Below are 24,709 nucleotides of genomic sequence, written 5' to 3' on the forward strand. Positions count from 1 at the left end.
AAGCGCTGGTGTTATGTCCCGCTTTCTATTTGTCTGGTTAGGTTTCCTCGGGTTGGTGATGTCATTTCCTGCGTTGGTGATGTCATTTCCTGTTCTTTTTCTCAGGGGATGGTAGATTGGCTCCAAATCAATGTGTTTGTTGATGGTCATCAAAAAACACATTGATTTGGAGCCATTCTACCATCCCCTGAGAAAAAGAACAGGAAATGACATCACCAACGCAGGAAATGACATCACCAACCCGAGGAAACCTAACCAGACAAATAGAAAGCGGGACATAACACCAGCGCTTCGTCGGAGGCTCACTGATGATGTTACCTAGTATGGTGACGAGACGTCTGAAAACGAACCTTCCAGCTCAGCGAGCAAACTCACATCCAGAAGTTGGTCATGATGCTAGAAAAGCATAAACAAAATTGACGAGGGAGATGGATGATGATAGAGGGCAGCAACAATGACACTGTGCAGCATCTGTGGCTCATGGGCGATCCAATAGTTGAGAGAGAACCTTGAGCTGGATAAACAAGGACAGGTCCCGTCTTGGTTCAGTGACGAGCGCATAGAGCACTTGCTCTGTGGGAAGAGACACTCCAATATTTCAGATTTTCAATTGCAGTGAATGACTTGGGTCTGTTTTAATGACAATTGTAAGAGGGCCCTGGAAAGGCCATGCAGATGGTACTGGGGAGCCCGATCATTGAATCAAAATGGGTTAGAAGTCTTTGAGGTGGAAAACATTGGTGTGATCCAGGAGAGAGTATGGTCAGAATATGACAGCACCCTTCTCATGCTTTTTAGAAAGAGGGAACGCTTGAAGGTACCATCAGGATGAATGTCAGCAGGCTAAAGAAATAATTGTAATTACCACATGTATTAAAACGCGTATTCCTTGTGTAGCTTTCAGACAACTTCTGTTTTTCACAAACTAGCTGTGTGCAAATTGCCTGCTAATTCTTTATTTAGGTCACAACGGTAGCAACTGATCAGCTATAATTGCCTGTGGAATTCTTTGTGATGTTCTGAGGTCATGAAAGCAGCAATAAGGATGCAAATTTGTGTATATTTTATGTATACTAACTGTTACTCTGCTTATGATGAGAATAAAAAGCTTTAGAATGGGGTTTCCCACAATATGGGTGACAGTAAATAGAAGATTGCAATTGTTATTTTGTACCCAAATTATTTATCCAGATATCACACATTGTACTAGGTTTGCCTGTCAACTCAACAGTGGCCTTAATGATTTTCCTCCTAACGTTGCTCATATAGTACAGGAACTTCAGGTAAGTTGCACAGTTAAATGGAATGTACAAACTTTCCTGGCCAGGTTGCACTGCATCATTGTTAGCCATGTGCAAATCACATGTTTCCATCTGGTTCCCTATTGAAAATTCATCAAATAACATAAATTTGCAGCATTTCAGCCATAAGTGTAACATCTTGCCATTTTTTGAACAAGTAACCTTTTAACGACATGGTGCTGTTAACTATTGCTGGGAACCTCTCAGCAATGAAAGTGAATCATTACAAGTGTGGATTCTCATTTCTTTTGGGGATCCTAAAATGTCAAGTCTTAAAAATTCTTTCTTTTTTTTCTTTGTTTCTTTCACTCATTCTTTCTTTCTTTTGTTTGTTCTTTTTTCTTTCTTTTGTTCTTCCTTTCATTCTCCCTTCCTTTCTCTCTTTATTTATCTTTCTGTACCTCATTTGATATTAAGTTCATGCACTCAGCTTTATTTTTCTATCTTAGTTGTTGAATGTTTGGTTTACAATCCTTCAATCTGATCTTAGGCTTAGAGAGACACTCTGTACTTGTCCTGCTCAGTCAGTGTTCAATGCCTGATATATCTCACTGCACAGGTTTCACTTCACACTTTCTGCAATTTGCCAAGCAATGTTATTAAACATGTAAATACAGAAGGGCATCTCAACTAACAGAAGTGCCATTAGGAATTCTCCATCATAATTTATATCAAAATAGAGTCTAACGACTGATCACTACAACATTCCTCTGCCTCTGGGGAGGAAGAGGGCTGGTGTTAATGTCAGGAACAAAAAAAAAGTTGCTGGAAAGGCTCAGCAGGTCTGGCAGCGTTTGTGGAGGAGAAAATAGAGTTAACATTTCAGGTCCGGTGACCCTCCCTCAGAACATGGGTGGTAATATCTCTAGACTAGTAATTCAGAACACGAGGCTAATGTTTTGAGGACGTGGATTAGAATCCTTTCATGGCAGATGGTGAAATCTAAATTCAATAAAAAATCTGGAAATACAAAATGGCAACCATGTAACCGCTGTCAATTATTGCAAAAACCCATCTACTTCAAAAATGTCCTTCAGGGAAGGAAACAGCCATCTTTACATGGTCTGGCCTACATGTGACTCCAGGCCCACAGCAATGTGGTTATCTCTTAACTACTGTCTGAAATGACCTGAGTTAGCCACTCAAATCAAGGAGCAATTAGAGATATAGGGATCAAGGCAATAAACACAGGCCTAATCAGCAACACCCACAATCCATTAAAACAAAAATCCACCCTTCAGTACCATGTTCTCAAAAAATAACAGAAATTGCTGAAAAAGCTCAGCAGATCTGGCAGAATCTGTGGAGTGAAATCAATGTAAACATTTCTGATTCTGTGGCCTTTCCTCAGAGCTCAACAGAATGTTAGCACCACGTTCTGTCCTGGTTCACATTTTAGTTTAATTAGTGTCTCATGTGTGACCTTTCCAGGGTTTCTTTAAAATTCAAACAAACAGTTGGTGCCAGAATAGTTACTTCCTGAGTACTTTTTATTTACCAGGTATTGGTTACAAAGAGATGAGAAAATAGGAGCAGGGGTAGACTATTTGGCCCTTCAAGCCTGCTCTACCAATCATTATGATCATGGCTGATCATCCAACTCAACAGCCTGTTCCCACATTTCCTCATATCCATTGATCCTTTTAGCCCCAAGTGATATATTCTAAATGATTTATCATGCATCCTTGTAAACCCTGGTTCCGAACTCCCATGACATTGTTAACATCCTTCCTGCATCTGCCTGCCTTGCCCTGTTAGAAGTTTATAGTTTCTATGAGATGCCCTCCCTCGATCTTCTGAACTCCATTGAATATAAGCTTAACTGATTCAACCTTTCCTAATATGTGACTCCTGCCATCCCAGGAATCAATCTGGTAAACCTTTGCTGCACTCTCTCTATAATAAAAACATCTTCTCAGATAAGGAAACCAAGATTATGCACAATATTCCAGTGTGGTCTCACCAATGCCTTATACTATTGCAGCAAGACATCCCTGTGCCTGTACACAAATCCCCTCTCATGTTAGACCACTTGCACATTTGCTCACTTTCATGTTACCTCACTTCTATGTAGCACAACACTCCAGCTGGATTGTTACAATTGCCAGACCATATTGAAACATTGAAAGACAAGCAGTTTGCTATTTAATGTGAAACCTTAACTTTTGTACACTCTTCAACACAATCTAACCAGTGTTTATTATTGCAAAGTTGGTATACTACTTGTGGATTGAAAAGCAAAATATCCACCAGAGAAGATTTTCAACTGTTGAAAAGGAGTTATTAAGTTTGGTACTGGACTTACAACATTTTAATGCTTATGTTGCAAACAATATCTCGGAGACAGTTGTGTACACTGATCACAGCCCTTTGACATTTTTGGAAAGACTTAAAGATAAGAACACCAGACTGTTTTGTTGCAGTCTTATGTTACAATCAGTTAATTTTGATATTGTACATGTTGAGGGTCATAAAAAATTTATTGCAGATGCATTATTGCCAGTTTAAAAGGAAAATGTATATGTAAGATAGACACAGTAGTGTTGAATGTTATATATATGTATACGGAATTAGTATGATTAATGACCTATGATTCTAATAATAATGGTGTTAAGATTTGGAGAAAATATATGAAGCCATCTTTTCATAATGATGGTTCATTTTTTTCTTAGGCGGGAGACGTTCCAAAGTTGGTATTGTACTTATGGATTGGAAGGTAGGACATTAGGATTTGTTTGTAAAATGATTGTGGGAAAGAGTGCATGGTCCCTTTAAAAGGTGTGTCTTTTTAGACTTAGAGATTTTTAAAAAATGTTTGCAGGTAGCAGGAGATGCAGAGTTTTTGAAATTGAAACATTTTATCAAAAGGTTATGCTGTTAGCAGGTAAAACAGCATTTTTACCAAGATAACAGGTTTTTAAATTTAGCGAATTAATTTAATCCAGTCCCTAGATACCAAAGCCCAATTAAATTTAAATTTGATGGTTTTGACAACCTCTGATCAATCCTATTATAAGAAATTAACAGGTCATCAAGTGTATAAAAGAAGAGGGCATTTGAAAATTAGTGTGAGAGCAACTGCTATTTGTTAAGTGAACAGTTCCCAACAGCCATCAGCTGTAAAGAAAGAGAAAGAGAAAGAGAAAGAGAAAGAGAAAGAGAAAGAGAAAGAGAAAGTCATTGATTCTCACAGAAATCTCTAAGCTCTCAGTGTAAGCACAATCTAAATAAAGATACTACAGAACTCTTAGCTAATATTCTTGACACAAGAATTTGACGGAGGAAGGCATTTCTGACTAGAGAACAGCGGAGAAAGGAAAGAACATTCTAGAAGACTTATCCTGGCTATAATTTTGAGAGGCTAAGTTTACCCTTATTTTTCTTATTTCTTTGGTTTATATAAGTAGGACTTATATTTATTTAAACAGCATACTATTAGAAGTTTGCTTTATTCAGGAATAATTAGTTGATAAGGCTAGAATCGTTCAGTTTGTCAGTAGTTCTATTAATTTGCTCATGGTTACAGTTAGATAAATAGATTGTTGCTTATAAAGGTGAGTATCAAGGATTTTTCTGTTTAACCACTCCTTTAGAAGTGTTTGGGAGTATCACAGGCAGGTTATACCATTTTTCACATATCCTTTAACAGATTACGAGGCAAAGTGAGTTTCTCTGGGTGTCTTGGCTTTAATTATCAGAGCGATGTCAACCAGCCCCTACGTAACATAATCTATATCCTATGGACAGCTGGAGTTTGTATAATGGATGCTTTCCATTTATAGTGAGTGTCTGTTTCCTGTCAGTGGACTGCATGTTGAAAATGATAGAGCATGTGGCCAATTGTCACTGGGTTTGATATATTATTGTGCCATATAATTAGAATTATTGTAGTACATGATTTTGAACTGTAGATAGATTGTCCCACATGATTAGAGCTAATTATGTTATGACATCTGTTTTTGATTTCATTTCATATTACAGGACAATAGTATATAACTGACTTTAGAAACAACATAACTTACATTTGAAATTAAAAGCATCTCAACACTAATCATCCATACTCAGTCAAATCCTGTCATAACAGTTAATTTCTTAATTCGCCAAACTGCAGAAACAGGCCACAGGCATTAACATGTAGAAAATTGTTCAGTTATGTCCAGTATGCCAAAGCAGGATAAATCCACCCTGTAGTTTACCGTCTGATCAGTCTACATCCCGTCCTCAGAAATGTGATGAAAGGGATTGTTGATAGTGCAATCAAGTGGCGCTTGCAAGCAAACAGCCTGCTCACTAATGCTCAGTTTGGGTTCTACCAGGACTACTCAGCTCCTGACCTCATTACTGCCTTGGTTCAAACATGGAGAAAAAAGCTCTAAACCAGAGGGGAAGTGAGAGCACCTGCTCTTGACATCAAGGCAGCATTTGACTGAGTGTAGCATCAAGGAGCTCAGTGGGATTCAGGGGAAAAAATAAACTCTCCAGTTGGAATTAATCCTGGCATATTGGAAGATGGTTATAGTTGTCGGCAGTCAATCATTATGCTGCAGGACATGACTTCAGGATTTCCTCGGTGTAGTGCCCTAGGCTCAAACATCTTCTGTTGCTTTCTCAATGACCTTCCTCCATCATAATGTCAACAGTGGAAATGTTCACTGGTGATTACACAGGGTTCAACCTTAGTTGCAAATCCTCAGAGACTGAATCTGTCTATGTCTGTATGCAGCAAGACCTAGACAACATCCAGGTTTAGGCTGGTAAACAGAAGTGATAGTTGTGCCACACAAATGCTAGGCAATAACTATCTCCAACAAGACAGGTTTTGACCATTGCCTCTTGATAATCAATGACATTACCATGCTGAATACATATCAACATCGACGGGATTATTATTAATGATTGAACTAGACCAGCCATATAAATACTGGGGCTATAATAACTAGGTTAAAGGCTATGAACTCTCTGGCAAGTAACTTGTCCCCTGTCTCTCCAAAGCCTGTCTACCATCTAGAAGGCACATGCCAAGAGTCTGATGGAGTACTCTCCAGTTGGATACATGAGTGCACTTCCAAAAATACTTAAGGAGGCTGACAAAGCAGCTGGCTTGATTGCCACTCCATCTGTCACCTTCAATATTCACTCCCTTCACCACTGATGCACAGTGACAACAATGTGTGCCTTCTCAAAGATGCATTGTAGTAACTCACCAACATTCCTTCAACAGTACCTCACAAACTCTTGAACCATACCATCTAGAAGGACAAGGACAGCGTATGCTTGGAAATACCACCCGCAAATTCCCTTTGTAGCCACCATCCTGTCTTGGAAATATACTGCCATTCCTTCACTATCACCAGGTCAATATCTTAGAAATACTTTCCTAAGAGCATTGTGGATGTTTGTGTAACCCATTAAATTGTGTCAAGACAGTGACACCCACATCCCACGAATTTGTTTTACAAAACTCAATTTGACCTGCCACTACTACACAACATTGCTCATAAGTCATAGAGTCATACAGCATGGAAACAGACCCTTCAGTCTAACCAGTTCATGCCAACCATGTCCACAAACTAAACTAGTGCCACCTGTCTGCACTTGGCCCATATCCCTTCAAACATTTGCTGGACAAGCATATGGACGTACATGGAAAAGTGTAGGTTAGATGGGCTTGAGATCGGTATGACAGGTCGGCACAACATCGAGGGCCAAAGGGCCTGTACTGTGCTGTAATGTTCTATGTTCTATGTACTAATGAATTTATGTGAACATCTTTTAAACATTGAGACTGTACTTTCTCTGGCAGTTTATTCCACATAGAAACCATTCTCTGTGTAAAAAGATTGCCCCTGGTGTCATATCTAAATCTTTCTCCTCCCACCTTAAAAATATGCCTACTAGTTTTGAATATCCCCAGCTCCAGGGAAAAGAGCCTTTTTACTAGAACAGCCCAGTTTCTTTGTTTCTTCATCAGTGTTCTTTCTCATGAAGAGGGATATGTACATTCATCGTTCATCTTTCCCTCATGCATAATGCTACACCTTTCAACAGAATTTGGTAGCTACATTAGCCTATGATCCATAGGCCTGATTTCTGCTCAAAACATAATCAAAAAACTTGAAGATGGTTTTCTCAACACTCCTATTTGATAGTTAATAAAAATAGTAAAAACGAAGTGTTCTCGCACTGAATCCTTGTGAAACACTACGTTTGTCCCCGACTCCGTTGAGATTCATATCTGTCTACCATGACTTCCGGCCAAATTTAAGGAATGAAGCATTATATTTTCAAAATAAACATTGAAAAAATCTGATGGATTAGTATTGGAATGAAACCCTGTATGTAAACATGATCCAAAGAAATGACTTCAGCTACAGTGAGAGACCCAAAACGATCAAAACGATTGCTCAATCTATCTTCCCAGAATATACTTTAAAAAGTAACAGGCAACAGAGATACATAAGAACGTAACAACCAGGAGCAGGAGTAGGCCATCTGGCCCCTCGAGCCTGCCCCGCCATTTAATAAGATCATGGCTGATCTTTTTGAGACTCGGCTCCACTTACCTGTCTGCACACCATAACCCTTAATTCCATTACTGTTCAAAAATTTATCTAGACTTGCCTTAAAAATATTCAGTGAGGTAGCTTCAACCGTTTCACTGGGCAGGGAATTCCACAGTTTCACAACCCTTTGGATGAAGAAGTTCTTCCTGAACTCAGTCCTACATCTGCTTCCCTTTATTTTGAGGCGATGCACCCTAGTCCTAGTTGCACCTGCTAGCGGAAACAATCTCCCTGCCTCCACCTTGTCTATTCCCTTCATAATCTTAAATGTTTCTATAAGATCTCCCCTCATTCTTCTGAATTCCAATGAATATAATCCCATCCTGCTCAGTCTCTCCTCATAATCCAACCGACCCAACTCTGAAATCAACCGAGTGAACCTCCTCTGCACTCCCTCCAGTGCTAGTTTATCTCCTCTCAAGTAAGGAGGCCAAAACTGCACACAGTACTCCAGGTGTGGCCTCACCAGGACCCTATACAGCTGCAGCATGGCCTCCCTGTTTTTAAACTCCATCCCTCGAGCAATAACAGACAAAATTCCATTTGCCTTTTTAATCACCTGCTGGACCCGCAATCCTACTTTTGGTGATTCATGCACAAGGACACCCAAGTCCCTCTGGACAGCAGCATGCTGCTTTCTTTTACCATTTAAAACGTAGTTCATTTTACAGTTATTCCTATCAAAATGGATGACCTCACATTTATCAACATTGTACTCCATCTGCCAGACCTTTCCTCACTCACTGAGACTATCTATATCCCTCTGCAGACTTTCAGTGTCTTCTGCACACTTTGCTCTACCACTCACCTTAGTGTCATCTGCAAATTTTGACACACCACACTTAGTCCCCAACTCCAAATCATGTGTGTAAATTGTAAACAATTGCGATCCTAACACTGATCCCTGAGGCACACCACTAGCCACTGACCGCCAACCAGAAAAACACCCATTTACCCTTACTCTTTGCTTTGTACTGGTCAACCAATCCTCTATCCATGCCAATATATTACCTGTAATACTGTGTAACTTTATCTTATGTAGCAGCCTTTGGTGTGGCACCTTGTCAAATGCCTTCTGGAAATCCAGATACACCACATCCACAGGTTCCGCATTGTCCAACATGCAAGTAATATCCTCAAGAATTCCACCAAATTAGTTAAACATGACCTACGCTTCATGAACCCATGCTGGGTGTTCCCAATGGGACAATTTATATCCAGATGTCTTGCTATTTCTTCCTTAATGATAGATTCAAGCATTTTCCCCACTATCAAAGTTAAGCTAACTGGCCTATAGTTACCTGTTTTTTGTCTACTTCCTTTGCAAAAAGTGTTGTCACATTGGCTGTTTTCCAATCTGCGGGAACTACCCCTGAATCCAGTGAATTTTGGTACTTAATTACTAATGCATTTTCTATTTCCCCCATCACCTCTTTTAGTACTCTGGGATGCATTGAATCAGGGCCAGGAGACTTGTCTACCTTTAACTCCATTAGCTTGCCCAGCACTGCCTCCTTAGTGATAATGATAGTTTCTAGGTCCTCACCTGCTATAACCTTTTTGCCATCAGTTTTCGGCATGTTATTTGTATCTTCCACTGTGGAGTCCAACATAAAATAACTGTTTAATGCCTCAGCTATCTCCTCATTCCTAATTATTAAATTGGCCTTCTCATCCCCAAAAGGACCAATGTTTACCTTCACCACACTTTTACGATTTACTTATTTATAGAAACTTTTGCTGCCTGTTTTTATATTTTGAGCTAGCTTACTCTTATAATCTATCCTACTTTTCTTTATAACTGTTCTTGTGGTTTTCTGTTGGCCTTTAAAGTTTTCCCAGTCTACTAGTTTCCCACTACTCTTTGCTTTTTTGTGTGTGTTTTTTTTTAATCTGATACTTTCCTTTATTTCCTTAGACATCCATGGCTGTCTCTTTTCCTACAGTTCTTCCTTATCACAGGAATATTCTTCTGCTGAGCACTGTGAAGAATCATTTTGAAAGTCCTCCATTGTTCCTCAATTGACCCACCATAAAGTTTTTGCTTCCACGTTACCTTAGCTAACTCCTCCATCATTCCTTCGTAGTCTCCTTTGTTTAAGCACAGGACATTGGTACTGGATTTAGCCTTCTCACACTCCATTCATATTTTAAATTGGACCATATTGTGATCACTCCTTCTGAGAGGATCCCTAACTGTGAGATCATTTATTATTCCTGTCTCATCACACAGGACTAGATCTAGGATTCGTTGCTCCCTCATAAGTTCCATTACATATTGTTCAAGGAAATTATCATGGATGCATTCCATGACCCCTCCTTAAGATTGCCATGATTGACGTGATTTGACACATCGATTTGTAGAATAAAATCCCCCATGATAATTGCTATACTGTTTTTACACGCATTATCTATTTCTATGTTTATTGCCTGTCCCACCATGATGTCATTATTTGGTGGCCTATAGATCATACCTATCAGTGACTTCTTCTTCCTGCTATTCCTAATTTCCACCCAAATGGAGTCAACATTTTGATCAGTAGAACCAATATCATCTCTCACTACTGCCCTGATATCATCCTTAAAAATCAGAGCGAGACCACTTCCCTTACCTTCCTGTCTGTCCTTCCGAACAGTTTGATACCCCTAGATATTTAACTCCCAGTCATGGCCATCTTGCAACCATGTGTCTGTAATGGCCACTAAATCATACCCATTTGCCATGATTTGTGCCGTCAACTCATTCACCTTATTTTGAATGTTCTGAGCATTCAGGTAAAGTGCCCTTATGCCAGTTCTTGCAGTCCCTACTTCTGGGTGGGAGGCCTAGGTTCAAGCTCCACCTGCTTGAGAGGTGTGTACCAACATCTCCGAGCAGGTTGTTTAGGAAAGTAGATTAAATTTTTAAAAACTGTGGAAAACTGATCTTCTTTGCGAAAGTTTTTAAATTTAAACATTTCCCCCTATTGTACTTTGGTACTAAAATGAATATTGAAATTGGTTATGATTACAGCAGTGAATATAACCATTGCTCCAAAAATTCATGAGATTTGAGGAAGACTTCATTGACATTTAAAGTGCCAAAACTAGTTGGCTTTTCACACAAGAAATAAGCAAACTGTGGTATGTTTTTAATGCCAGCCAATTGGCCTGTACCTTTAAGCCACTGTTCAAGATATCCTACTGGAGCAAAACTCAAATAATTTTCTAACTATTTATCTATTACCTGAAAGTCAAAGGGACAGAGCTTGATTTTGTGTGATTTGTAAAATGTGTGATAGCATATCAGGATCCTATTCTGAATGTCTCCTGATTTTTATTTCCATCGAAATAATACAATATACAAGAGACTATTTGACCCATGGAGTTCATAAGAACATAAGAATTTGGAGCAGGAGTAGGCCATCTGGTCCCATTGAGCCTGCTCCCACATTCAATAAGATCATGGCTGATCCTGTTGTGGACTCAGCTCCACTTACTCACACACACACCATAGCCCTTAACTCCTTTACTGTTCAAAATTCTAACTATCTTTGCCTTAAAAGCATTCAACGAGGTAGCTTCAGCTGCTTCACTGGACAGGGAATTCCACAGATTCACAACACTTTCAGAGCAGATGTTCCTCCTCTCCCTTATTTTAAAGCTGTGTCCCCTCGTTCTAGTATCACCTGCCAGTGGAAATAACCTCCCTGCTTTTATCTTATCTATTCCCTTCATAAATTTATACATTTCTACAAGATCACCCCTCATTCTTCTAAATTCCAATGAGCATAGTTCCAGTTAACTCAATCTCTCCTCGTTAGCCAAACCTTTCAACTCTGGAATCAATCTTGTGGCCCTCCTCTGCACTCCTTCCAGTACCGGAACATCCTTTATTAAAGAGACTGAAACTGTACACAGTAATCCAGGTGTGGCCTCACCAACACCCTATACAGCTGGTTTGGCATATTCTCCCTGTTTTTAAACTCCATCCAGTTTAAAGTTTAAGCTCGCAATGAAGGACTATGTTTCCTTTGCATTCTTAATTACCTGTTGCACCTGTAAACCAATGACACTCAGGTCCCACTGCACAGCAGCATGCTGTAGTTTTTCACCATTTAAATAATAATCCAGTTTGCTATTATTCTTACCGAAATGGATGATCTCACATTTACCAACTTCTGTCAACCTCTTTCCCATTCATTTAACCTATCTATATCCCTCTACAGGCTTTCAATGTCCTCTGAACATTTTGCTCTACCACTCATCTTAGTATCATCTGTGAACTTTGACCAACTATACTTGGTGCCCAACTCCATATCATCTATGTAAATTGTAAACTATTGTGATCCCAACACTGATTCCTGAGGCACAACCATTGCCACTGATCTACAACCAGAAAAACACCCATTTATCCCCACTCTTTGCCTTCTCTTCGTTAATCAATTGTCTATCCACACAAATATGCTACCTGTGAGGCCTTGCACCTTTATCATATGAGCAACCTTTTGTGCAGCATTTTGTCAAACGCCTTCTGGAAATCCGAATACACCACATGTACTGGTTCCACTGTGCCTGTAATATCCTCAAAGAATTCCAGTAAATTAGTTAAACGTGACCTACCTGTCGCAAACCCATTCTGCATCTGCTCGATGGGACAATTTCTATCCACATATCTCACTATTTCTACCTTGATTGCAGATTCAAGCATATTTCCCATTACAGAAGTTAAGCTAATGGACCTATAGATATCCGCTTTTTTGTTTACATCACTATTAAAATCAGCGGCGTCACATTTGCTGCTTTCCAGTCCAGTGAATTTGGTAAATTACTATGAGGGCATCTGTTGTTTCCACCCATTATCTCTTTTAGTATCCTGGGATATATTCCATTAGGTCCAGGAGACTTACTACCTTTAGTCCCATTAGTTTGTCCAACACTACCTCTTTAGTAATAATGATTGCTTCTAGGTCCTCATTTGCCGTAGTTTCAGCTATGCCAGCTCTCTGCATGAGTAATTCCACTGCTTCTACTCTCCTGCTTATCTCCATAGCTATGCAATTTTTTTTCTTCAAGCACTTAGCTATTTAACCTTTGAAAGCTGTAATTGTATCACCTCTGACATTTTATACATTCTACGTCACAATTCCTTACTGCATAGAAAGGTTTTTCGGCATGTGCTTTGTTTTATTTGGCCAGTTCCCTTAAATCAGGATCATCTGACTCATGGGATAACAAAGTGTGGAGCTGGATGAACACAGCAGGCCGAACAGCATCTTAGGAGCAGAAAAGCTGACATTGGCTTAGGCTTAAAGCATTAGTGAAGAAACTGAGAAACTTGCAAAGACAGGGGCTGATACCCACCTTCTTTTGGCAGACAGCCTGCTATTTCAATCCTACCCTCAATAGAGTTCCTTTGTGATAGAAATAGCCAGGATGTTGATTTTCTTGTAGCTCCTCATGGTCTTACCAATCCATCGCTACTCTATTTCACATTATTTGGGAATTCTTACTCATCTATCAAAAGAAGTAGGAACACTGATCAGACAGTCACTCAGTGAGGCAGATATATCAGTTCAGGATATTTTTTAATATTCAGAGAATCATTGGAGGCCTAAAGAAAAGAAAATTGAAAGGACATTTGATAGAGGTTTCCAAAATCATGAGATATCATGACATGGAATCACGGAAACATCAAATATAGGAGCAGGAATATGCCATTCATTCCTTCAAGCCTGCTTCGCTATTCAATATGTTCATGGCTTATCATCCAACTCAGTGCCCTGTTCCCACCTTTCCCTATATCTTTTGATCCCTTTAGCCCTCAGAACAATATCAATATCTTTCTTGAAAATCTTCAATGTTTTGGCCTCTGTCCTAAAAGTCCTACACCTTATAGGGGAGGCATGGCCTAATGGTATTAGCGCTGGACTGTTAATTCAGACGTCCACATGGCAGATGGTGGAATTTGGTTTCAATAATTATCTGGGATTAAGAATCTAATGATGACCATGAATCCATTGTTGATTATGGGAAAATCCCATGTGGTTCAGTAATGTCCTTTAGGGAAGGAAACTGCCTCCTTATTTTGTCTGGCCTACATGTGACTCTAGACCCACAGCAATGTGGTTGAGTCTCAATTGCCCTCTGGGCAATTAGGGATGGACAATAAATGCTGCCTAACCAGTGACAACTTCATCCCATTAATGAATAAAACCAAACCTTATCATTAGATGTTGACATCTGGTTCTGGACTCACCGGTTATTGAGAATATTCTTCCCGCACCTACTGTCTCTAATCCTAATTAAGCTTCACAAAGTAGATCAAGAGTGACTGTTCATACAGGCAGAACAGTCATGAGTCAGATGGTGAGGTAGTAGGAACTGCAGATGCTAGAGAATCCGAGTTAACAAAGCGTACAGCTGGATGAACACAGCAGGCCAAGCAGCATCTTTAAATCATTTAAATCATGGCTGTTGGGCATTTCACCTCCTCTTCCCTGCACTCTCCCCCTAGCCCTTGATTCCTTGTGAGATCAAGGATTCATCGATCTCTGCCTTGAAGGCATCTAACGTCCTGGCCTCCACTGCACTCCGTGGCAACGAATTCCACAAGCCCACCACAAGGCTCTAGACCACGTGCTGACAAATGGAAGTAAAAAGGTAGCTGCTTACTGACCAGCACAGGGATGATGGGCCAAAGAGTCTCTTTGTGTGCGTTTATTACACTAAATTGTGTCTGACAATGCATCCTTACAAGATATGTGCAAAACATAGGGCTTTTAACATCTTTTTGTTCCCTCACTACATTCAGTGAAATCATTTTGAAAAATGCACTAATGGCAACAAAAAATCCCTGATCATTAAACACAAACACAGGAGTTGCTGGAAAAGATCAGCAGGTCTGGCAGTATCTGCGCAGAAAAAAAAATCATAGCTAATGTTTCAGGTCCAGTGACTCTTCCTCAGAAGGGTTTCTATGATCATTAAATGTAAGGTGACTTGTCAACATTTTTAGGGAGCTAAGTTAAATCTGCATGCTACTCCTTTGGGCAACACTTCACCAGGGGTTCTCATGTCTGGAGAAGGATTTATGGTTCTTCCCTTCCAAACTCTCATTTTCTAACAAAATATGCAGGATCCATTGTTGGAAAAACAGTAAATAGTAAAACAACATGATCAGTTTTTCCAAACTGAGTCAGGAAAACACCTAAAAGTTTGAAGTTTACATTTGAACACCTGGATTCATGAAAAGATGCCACATTGTTGAGTCTAATCCAGAATGCACTGCCTTGTTAGAAACAATGGTGAAATCTTACAATTAAAAAGACAGCACATCAGAAGTATACATGACCAGCTTATGGGACAGTGATTCTAGTAGTGAAGATATCGTGTCAGAAAACAGTAAATCACCTACATCAAATGATACATCTTCATCCATGTTCCACTGCATAAAGAAGCTACACTGACAAAGTGTGAGACTGTATATGGTCCACATCTGATCATAGAACATAGAACATAGAACAGTACAGCACAGTACAGGCCCTTTGGCCCATGATGTTGTGCTGAACTTTTACCCTAATTCTAAGGTCTATCTAACCTCCACCCTACCTTATACTATCATCCATTTGCCTATCTAATAGCCGCTTAAATGCCTCTAATGAGGCCGACTCCACTACCCTCTCCGGCAATGCAGTCCATGCCCTGACCACTCTCTGAGTAAAGAACCTACCTCTAACACCTCCCCGAGATCTACCTCCACTCACTTTAAAACTATGCCCCCTTGTAATAGCTACCTCCACCCTAGGCAAAAAGTTGTTGCTTTTCATCATACCACAAGTTCACTGAAGTGCTATGTAATTGCATAGGGGAAATTTATCTATATGAAATTTTGTACATGTTTATCAGAAAGGAGGTTGCCACTTGTTAAAAGGAAAATGAAGGATGGTTATTATAGCAGACATTCCGAACAGACAAACCTGCATCTTTGAGACAGTTATATGACATTGTAACACGTGACTTTTCAGTATAAAAGTACATACCCTGCCTTCACTCACTCTATGTAATGGAGTCACTCTAATGTGAATGGTCAGTCAGCTAAATGCAATGTGCAGTAACATCAGGCTGAGGAGTGGCAGATGGAGTTTCATTTAGATAAATGTGAGGTGTTGCATTATGCATTCTCCACTTAATGGTGAGGTCCTGGGAGTATTGCTGAACAAAGAGACCTTGGAAAGATTTAAAAGGGATCTTTCAAAGGGGCAACTTTTTCATGCAGAGGGTGGTGTGAGCATGGAATGAGCTGCCAGAGGAAGTGGTGGAGGCTGGTACAATTACAACATTTAAAAGGCATCTGGATGGCATTTGAATAGGAAGAGTTTAGAAGGATCCAGGCCAAATGCTGGCAAATGGGACTAGATTTATTTAGGATATCTGTTGGTATGAATGAGTTGGACAAAACGGTCTGTTTCCATGCTGTATACCTCTCTGACCCCATGGCTGTATTTGAAAGTACAGAACTCAGACTATTTACATAAGTCTGTAATATTGCAGCATTGGAAATAGTGAAGTAAATAAATTCAACATATTTATCTCAACAAGATCCTGATATTTTGTGGAAAATGTTACATGAGCTAACATATAGAAAACCAAAAAACACCTCACATATTTCCTGCCACCCAATCACAACGAATTACTAAGTAGGCATGCAGCTTTATCTATTCACAGAGCAATGAGGGTCAGGTGGGAAAAGTGGAATTAAGATTACAATCAATCAAGATGTTATTAAATGGCAGAATCTGCTTGAGGAGCCGAATGGCCTAATCTGCTTCTAATTTGTATACTCTTAATTTTAAAGTTACTTTCTTATGCTTACAAGCGCCTCCCAGAAGTTCCTTTCTAAATTATTTGCTGAACACTTTTCTTATCCCTATTTAAATCTTCCAAGTTCCTTTCCATCCCCTTACTACACATTATATATTCCTCATAATTTTCTTTATTGCAATGTCTGGATTTTAAGAACTGCATCCTTTTTCAAAGTTTCAGTTTGAATTTACCCACGAAGATTTATACTTTGAGGACCTAGAAGGAATGTATTCATTTTATAGCCAGTCCTTCCCATTTTTGAAGATTTCCCATTGCCAAGTCATCATCATATTTGTTAATGTTTTATTCTCTCATCGGTATCTTTATCTTCAATTCATTATCGCATTTTTTATTGCAAGCTAGTCAATTAAATTCTTGTGGCAATGTTTTCAGTACTTTCCCGCTGCCCATTCCATATCTACGGTCAAATGCCATTTTTATCTGTGTGAGTGTATGTCTCTTAAATATAATTATGATAAATACATTTTTCTGTTTCTACTTGTTCTGAAATCATTTCAAAGAAACTTTTGCATTATATTTAGCTAAAATGCAACAAAAGCAGTCCTTCTGAGTACATGAGGGGTACAAAATTTGTAGAGGACTCCACAATAGCCTGTTATATGTAAGAATGAACAATTATGTCTCAGTGTTAACTATTCAGTTAGATTCAAATTTTACAGTAAATATGCAATTTGCATCAATGTTGTCCTTTTACTTTTCTTAATCTAACTGATCAACCTGTTCAGACATGTTATAATACACCCCTTGGGTAGGTATAACTTGAATCTTAACTTTCTGGCTGAGAAGTGTGAACATTGCCACACTGCCACAAGACCCTAAATGTCTTCTGATTCATTTGATCCATGCTGGGACCTGTGTAATGATGAATCATATAATTTGGGTTGTAGATATTCCTTCAAACTAATCAGATGGGAAGAGGGTCCAAATGAAAGCGAGTTTAAAAAATCAAAAAGAAACAAGAGCAGAGGTATAGGGTAAAGAAGAAGCAAACGATAATTAAAGTGTGACAGGAAGGGGCAGAAAATATAAATGGAAGTGTGCAGCAGAAATTAGAACCAGAATAAGTAATAATGGTAAAAGGTCAAAGCTTAAAATGTTTTATCTGAATGCAGGAAGCATTTGTAACAAGACTGTTGCATTGACAGCACTAAAAGAAATACAGGAATGAGTTGACAGCAGTTACGAGACTTGGTTGCAGGGTGAGCAGGGCTGGGTACTAAGTATTCAAGGGTATTTGATGACCTGGAAGAATAGGCAAAAAGGAAAAGGATGTGGGTTAGTGTCATAAGTAAAGGTTACACATGATGCGAAATAAGGGTTTGGGTCAAACCTCTGAGATCTGCAAGCATCCTCACTGGTTTCTTGTGGAATTCTTCTCTTCCCCATTCAGTGTAGGGAAGTCTCTGTCCCAAGCCATCACTGCAGTCTCCACTTCACAAGGAATAAGGATTTATGTACCCGGCATCTTTCTGACTATATGGACTTGTTTCCTCCTGTTATGAACCATCAATTCTGGTAAACAGAAAGAATAAGTGAGTGTCTTGCATATCAGAACAGAAAATGCTGGACAATCTCAGCAGGTCTGGTAACATCTCTGTAGAGAGAACCGAGTTAACGTTTTGAACCCCATATGACTTGGGCAGCACGGTGGCTCAGTGGTTAGCACTGCAGCCTCACAGCACCAGGGACCCGGGTTTGATTCCAGCCTCGGGCGACTGTCAGCTTGGAATTTGCACATTCTCTCTGTGTCTGCGTGGGTTTCCTTCGGGTGCTCCGGTTTCCTCCCACAGTCCAAAGACGTGCAGGCTAGGTGGATCGGCCATGTTAAATTGCCTGTAGTGTTCAGGGGTGTATGGGTTATGGGGGATTAGTCTGGCTGGGATGCTCTAAGGGGTAGTGTGGACTTGTTGGGCCGAAGGGCCTGTCTCCACACTGTAGGGAATCTAATCATGACTCTTCTTTGGAGCAGAAGTTGCCAAGTACCCACTCTGACGTTTTTAAGGAGAATGAGTGGTATGATAGGAAACAGTATATAGATGAGACAAAATGTGAAGTTAATAAAGTCATCAACAAGCAATGATCCCCCTGAAAGACAACTCTGTGTTGCCATGTGAGAATCATAGAAACATATTTAAAAGATACAACAAATTGCTCTTGACTTTGACATGGAACTCACTGGACTTCTCAGGTGATTCTACTGTATTTCTTGCCATAGCCCACTGTAAGATCCTGCCCATGGAATTTAATATAGGAAAGTGTGAATTCATGCACTTTGAAAGGATACATCAAAGCACAGTCTGTTGGTTAAATAGAGAGAAAGAGACTCTAACAATGTGTAACACAGAGGGATTTGGATGTTATTGTGCATGAAGTTCAAAAAGCAGCAGAGAAGACAAATGGAATTCTTTCTTCTTGCGTTCTTGTGACAGTTAAAATGACCTTAAAACATACAGCAAAACAAAGTTTCACAGTTGTTTTCCAGCAATATGCATTGTGGAGACTCAAAACCAGAGAAATCACACAACTATCTCAATTCCTTAATTTCTACTCAACTGGGCTCATTTCAGTTTATTTGCCATGGACTGTGGAGGCAAGTTGAAGACTCCTTTCCAATTCTGCCAATAGGAATGTTTCACAGATCCGAAAAACTAGACTTTTTCCGTTCTAAAACCTGAATATTTGTGTAGATTGAGTCTATAAAAGTGTTGTTCTGTGGATAACAAATCATTTATATTAACAATATGTGTAGCCAAGGATGTTTTTGGTTGCCCATTCAGACAAATTGATTTACTGTTTACTTTGAGCCATCAAATCTGCGCTGACTAACCTGCTTTAAATCTATACTAGTCCCACTTTCCAGCACTTAGCCCATACCCACTAAAGTTATGACATTTCAAATGCTAATCCAAGTCCTTTCTAAAAGTTGTGATATTGCCTGCATCTATTACTTTCCCAGGCTGCACAGGACAGATTCTCAACACCTTCTGGGTGAAGAAATGTTTCATCAGATCCTCTCTAAACCTCTTGCCTTTCACTGCAAAATTATATCCCCTTGTTACTGACCCTGGCATCTACCCAACAATGTGGAAAATTGCCCATGTATGTTCTGTACACAATAAGCAGGGTAGATCTAACCCAACCAATTACTGTCCCATCAATCCACTCTCAGTACTAGTAAGGTGATGGATGGTGTCATTAACAGTGCTATCAAGCAGCACCTGCTGATTTGATAAGGCCTTAAATTTAATAGCTCCCCAGAAACAGGTAACAGCACTATTATGATTCAATGACTTTAATTGCTCCATTATTAATGCTTTGTTTCCTTTGGACAATGCGGCCAGCTCCAAAATGTGTTCCTTAATGCTCTCCACCTCTTTATCCAATTTTAAGGATCTCCTTCAATGTTACTCAAAATCTCCTTATTCGGCTCCCCGTAAAATCTTAACCTGATAATGTTTCTGTGAAGCACTTTGGAACGTTCTATCATGTTGAAAACACCTTATGATTGCTAGTTATTGATTGAAATCTAAACTAATCACAACATTAAATGTTCATTAGAGAAGAAAAATACAAGAAACAGGAAAAGATCAGCTCATGAGAGCATCCCACAATCATTGCAGATAGCAGAGTTTAACAGCTTTGAGTTGAAAAATGTCTGAATCTTCAAAATTCCAAAGCATACAATATTTTTTAGTGAACTGGGCATTCTATTTTGCTGTGTTTTGGAAGAACGGGTAAAACTACCAAGTTTATAAATTGGATCTGCACTGAAAGACCTCCAGGAGAAGCTAAAGTCTAAGATTGCTTTGTTTTCTGCTGCGTTCTCAGGGGTATATAATGAATGAGATCCATCAACAATTCCTGGAATATCATGTTATATATATTGCTACCTAACTGGTTTATCTGGTTTTGAAAGCAAAGATTTTATTACTTCCTCTATCACTAATGTGTCAAGAAAAATTATATTTGCCGCTCATCAACTGTAAATTTAATTCATTAATACACTATTGGATTTAGTTTGATTGAAGGCGTAATCTAATGTAAATGATATCCCTTAAGTTAAAAACAGCTTTACACACTCTGATCGGTGAAAGGATGATGTCAGCCATATAATTTTTGGAATATTAGAGACTATTTGAGTCTAAGAATGGCTGAAATATTAGCTTGAGATTTAATGCTTTGATATGGCATTACTTTGTTCATTTAAAAATATATCAATGTCCCAGCTGAAAGAGAAGGAATGCCATACTAACATGTTTCTATGTGAGTATCATAGACAGTAAGTTTTTAGCATGTGTTCGCCTAAGTAGGAAAATGTGCTCACAATTAGGGGATTTTAATAGAAGGTGATCTCATGGTCTACCAAATTTGCAGGCAATTAGCAGAAAGGGACCATGGAAATGAAGGTGGGGTATTGCCGTGGCATCACCTTCCAAAATTCCCATCACCCAGTCCAGTTACTTCAAAGCATGGAAAAGGACAGATAGGCCCAGATCTTTGCTGAGCTTAGTTAGAGGATGTTATGGTTGCTATTGAAGGAGTTCCATGTCAGTAAGTCCCTGAAGGCTAGCAGGCAGGTGCAACAATCTGTTAGGAAGGCTAATGAAATGATGGCCTTTATTGAAAAATGACTTAAGTACAGAGGTAGTGGTATCCTGCTCCAATTGTACAGGCCACACCCAGAGTACTTTGTACAGTTTTGGTCTCATTATTTCAGAAAACATATTATTGCCAGGGAGGGAGTGCAAAACAGGATCTACATGCACTTGGAAAGGCAAGAATTAATTAGAAATAGCATGGCTTTATGCATGGGAAGTCATGTCTCACAAACTTGCTTGAGTTTTCTGAAGAGGTGACCAAGATGATAGATGAAGGCAGAGTGGTAGGCATTGTCTACCTGGACTTTAACAAGATCTTCACGAAGGTTCCACATGGCACACTGGTTACGAAGGCTATAACACATGAGACCCATGGAGATGTAGGCAGTTGGATATAAAATTGGTGGTGGCAGAGAGTTATTAATCAAACTGGAGGCTTGTGACCAGAAGTGTCAATCAAGGTTAGCGCTGGGTCCACTGTTCATCATTTATATAAATGACTTGGATGAGAGTATAGGAGGTATGGTTAGTAAGTTTGCAGATGACACCAAAAGTGGGGGTATAATGGACATGAAGAAGGTTATCTGAGAGCACAAGACCTTGATCAACTGGGCCAGTGGGCAGATGGAGTGTAATTTAGATGTATGCGAGTTGTTGCATTTTGAACCGGGGCAGGTCTTGCACAGTTAGTGGTAGGGTCCTAGGGAGTGTTATTGAACAGAGAGTCCTAGGGGTACAGATACATAGTTCCTTGAAATTGGTGTCACTGGTACACTAGGTGGTGAAGAACGCATTTGGCATGTTTGACTTAATTCGTGAGAGCACTGAATACAAGAGTTAGGACAGCAAGTTATGGCTGTGCATGACAATGGTAAGGCCACATTTGGAGCTCTGCGTACAATTCTGATCACCCTTCTATTGGAAGGATTGAAAGGGTGCACAAAAGTTTTACAAGAATGGTACTGAGACTGGGGGATTTGAGCTATAATGAGAGGCTGGATAAGTTGTGAGTACTTTTCCCTGGAGTACAGGAGGCTGAAGGGTGGCTGCATAAGGGGTTATAAAATTATGAGGGGAATAGATAAGGTGAGTAGCCAAGGTCTTTTGTCTGGAGTAGGGTAATCCAAAATCAGAGGGCATAGGTTTAAGGTGAGAAAGGAAAGATTTAAAGAGATCTGAGGGACAACTTTATCACACAGAGAGTGATGCGTATATGGAATGTGCTGCCAGTGGAAGTGTTATAGATGGGTACAATTACAAGATCTAAAAGACATTTGAACACTTACATGGCTAGGAAAGAGGGATATGGGCAAATGGGGCTAGTTCAGTTTAGGAAAGCGGATTGGCATGGATGAGGTGGACCTAAGGTTCGAGCGAGGAAGGTCCTAGAAGCATGGTATTCCAACCGGAGCTCCATCAACAAACACATTGGCTCCAAATCAATCTACCATCCTCTGAGAAAAAGAACAGGAAATGACATCACCAACACAGGAAATGACATCACCAACCCAAGGAAACCTAACCAGATAAATAGAAAGCGGGACATAACACCAGCGCTTCATCGGAGGCTCACTGATGATGTTACCTAGAATGGTGACGAAACGTCTGAAAACTAACCTTCCAGCTCAGCGAGCAAACTCACATCCACCTAAGGTTCTGTTTCTACAATGTATGTGTCGACAAGCCTATGACAATGAAGGTGCACTGGACTGCTTTCTGTGATGGCAGGGCAGTCCTATGAAGAGAGATTTGAGTGAACCGAGACCAGTTCTCCAGATTTTCAATGTATGAAAGTGTGGAAACAGGCTCTTCGGCCCAACAAGTCCACACCAACACTCAGAGTATCCCACCCAGACCCATCCCCACATAACCCACTTAATCTACATATCCCTGAACACTATGGTCAATTTTACATGGTAAAGCCACCTAACCTGCACATCTTTGGGCTATCGGAGGAAACCAGAGCACCCGAAGGAAACCCACGCAAACATGGGAAGAATGTGCAATCTCCATGTAGATGGTTGCCCAAGGCTGGAGTCAAACCTTGGTTCCTGGTGCTGTGAGGAAGCTGTGCTAGCCCCAGAATCATCATGCTAAAAAGTTAAAGCCTTATTTAAAAGCTAAATAAGCATCTTATTAAAACTTAGAAAATACTTAAAGAGATAAATAAGTTAAATGCATTTCAGAAGTTTTCGCTCATTGGGGAGTCTTGAATCAAGGGACACAATTTAAAACTAAAGGGAATGCCATTTAGGGCTGAAGTGGGGAGAAATGTATTCACTCAAAGGGTTGTGTGCATCTTTAGAATTCTGTATCCCATAGGACTGTAGAAGATCAGCACGTTTAAAGTCAACATTAATAGATTTCTGATTACCAGTGGTGAAACAAGTTACAGAGACAAGTGAGTGAAATGCTTTGAGACGTTTGATTAATTATGACCATCTTAAACAGTGGATCAGGCCTGATGGGCTGAATGGCCTACTTCTATGTTTCTATGATGTCTGTTTCAGTGAGATTGTGAAAATAAACAAGGAAAAATTATTTTATTACCTTATGTTATTGATGCTTCATGTTCAAATCATTTAAATCGGGGTCATTACTAATGATTCTTAAAGCTGTGATTTCAAGAATGGGAGAAATTTAAAACCAAACTTTAAAAGGATATTTTCTTAAAGATGCCAGGATTCCTGACAGTATCCACATATTTAATATTTTGGTATTTGGCATTTCTTGTTGATGATGGTGCTATATGAGGGGCTAAATTGAAAATTAGTCTCAGTGATGGTGATCATGAGAATTATCATTAAATGTTCACAATGTTTTTGAGGGGAAATAAATCAGCTGTCCTTACCTGCTATGGCTTACATGTGACTCCAGACATCCTGCAATGTGGTTGATTCTTAACTGCCCTCTGCAATATTCAGTTTAAGGATAATTAGGGCTGGGCAGCAATTGGTCTGACCAGTGAACCCCCCTATGCCTGAAGTGAATAAGCAAACTGTATAGAATTACACAGAATCATACATCTCTTTGACAAATACGACATGAAGCAATGAAGCTACTTTAAAAAACAATGTATAAGTCCACCTGGCATACAAGACGATCCAATTTTTCAGCTTCAAATTTCAAGTTCATATATAAGCTTTACTGCTGAGAAATGCTATACTCATATTAGGAATTAGCCTCAATTAATCAACTCAGAAAATGATGAGGTAATAGCACAGTGGTATTTTCTCTGAACAACTCATCCAGACTGAAGTGATATGGATTCAAAACTCAGTATTCAGATGATGGAATGAAAATCGCTAAATGTTTCATGATGACAATGAAACCATTGTCAATTTTTGTAAAGCCCATCTGGTTTACTAGTGCCCTTTAATAA

At 39.5% G+C, this 24,709-nt stretch overlaps 1 long non-coding RNA gene across 1 annotated transcript in view; it reads right to left on the reverse strand.

The window, feature by feature from the left end:
• The window catches only part of LOC132206831 (uncharacterized), a 66,697-nt gene extending 42,428 nt beyond the window's left edge, over nucleotides 1–24,269 (reverse strand). The window contains exons 1-2 of the long non-coding RNA XR_009443196.1: nucleotides 24,179–24,269; nucleotides 18,060–18,241 (exon numbers count right to left, since the gene is read on the reverse strand). This is a non-coding gene — a long non-coding RNA (uncharacterized LOC132206831). The remainder of the gene's footprint in view (nucleotides 1–18,059; nucleotides 18,242–24,178) is intronic.
• Between the last annotated feature and the right edge of the window lie 440 nt (nucleotides 24,270–24,709).

Source organism: Stegostoma tigrinum, chromosome 2 (genome assembly GCF_030684315.1).
Source record: "Stegostoma tigrinum isolate sSteTig4 chromosome 2, sSteTig4.hap1, whole genome shotgun sequence".
Taxonomy (NCBI): domain Eukaryota; kingdom Metazoa; phylum Chordata; class Chondrichthyes; order Orectolobiformes; family Stegostomatidae; genus Stegostoma; species Stegostoma tigrinum.